Source organism: Coenobita brevimanus, chromosome 6 (assembly GCF_032717465.1).
Source record: "Coenobita brevimanus isolate Jiangsu-jjx chromosome 6, ASM3271746v2, whole genome shotgun sequence".
Taxonomy (NCBI): domain Eukaryota; kingdom Metazoa; phylum Arthropoda; class Malacostraca; order Decapoda; family Coenobitidae; genus Coenobita; species Coenobita brevimanus.
This window is the reverse complement of record NC_136959.1, coordinates 40,976,818-40,978,191: the sequence shown is the minus strand read 5'-3', so window position 1 is coordinate 40,978,191 and position 1,374 is coordinate 40,976,818. Positions and strand designations below refer to the sequence as shown.

General features: G+C 42.6%; 1 pseudogene; it reads right to left on the bottom strand.

The window, feature by feature from the left end:
- Positions 1–739: 739 nt before the first annotated feature.
- Positions 740–858, bottom strand: LOC145403086 (5S ribosomal RNA; annotated as a pseudogene).
- Between the last annotated feature and the right edge of the window lie 516 nt (positions 859–1,374).

Sequence of the window (1,374 nt, the reverse complement as noted above, 5' to 3'; positions counted from 1 at the left end):
TTCGGGTCTGGGAGACCCAAGATTACCCTCCATGTGATATTGTTACCACTTCCTCATGTGCATATTTTTTACATCCAGGGCTCTATTTTTAGTCAGTAAATACTGCAAGTATCTGTTAACATGACAATCCATGAAAAAAAAACATTTACCTGCACTGGTATCTATTAAGTGCAGTCACTGCAGATGGGAATGGAGTGCTCCTGCTGCCTCCACTGTCAGGGCCCAGTGTGTGCAATTAGATACTGGTACAGGTAAAAGTCTTTTTTTTTTTTTTTTTCACGGATTGTCATGGTAACATTGTTAATGCTTGTTAATGCCCCTTGACGCCAGTCGTAGGTGAAGTCAAAGTCTAGGACGAGTTTTCTGATAATATATTAAGCATCGCCTGATATCTTCACACAACAGCCGTTGACACCATCCGTGTCCAACCCAGCCCGTCGCTAACTGCTACTGCTCACCGGCTAGGGCGGTGGTGCGGCCACAAAACTCATGATTCAGCAAAGTTTGAATCGAACCAGACATAGCAAGCGATAGCAAGCACTCAGTAGCGCCCTACTTGAATCATGCTTACAACTACTTACATACTACAGTGTACTAACACATTACATATTTTTACAAATGGTTCATTCATTCATTGCCAGACGCCATGTATCCCAAACGGGGTGGCCAAGGGCTTAGAGTTAATTGTTTTACAGGGAGGGGCACTAATCCTACACCAACCCCACTTGACACATAGGGATGCCAACAGCATCTGGTGTTCCCAGGCGGTCACCCATCCAAGTACTAACCAGACCCAACGTTGCTTAACTTCCCTGATCGGACGGGAAGCGGTGTACACTACATATTTTTACAAATGGTTACAAACAACATTTTTCCAGTATATACAGACTAAAAATGGAACCGTGGACGTAAAAAAACATGAATATGAGGAAGTGTTACTTGAAGGTAACCAAAAATAGGCCTACGTAAAAACTTGTATGCGATGTTGTACTTTCTAAATTTCTGGTGAAATATTCACCCTTTCGCGCACGGTAAGTTTCAATAAGTTTTCTGATCCCGGAATTTCGACTACGAAGCCGCCCGGCCGGTGAGCGTGCGCGCGGGCAATTTGAGCGAATGAAACACATTCTTGCCTTATTTTCGCCCCCAAAAAATCAATGTATTCCCATGAAACCTATGTCCAGGTATGCATGGATGTTTGTTCTATCTGATAAACATGACCAAAACACAGGAAAACAACAGCACAGAAAGTTATGAGCCCTGGAAGGCATGTCGAGTAAACATTTTTGACTTCCCAACATCGCCGTTTGAATGTTTTCCATCCTACAGGAAAATGATCTATAATTTTTTATAGAGAATTTCATCAGCTTTCTA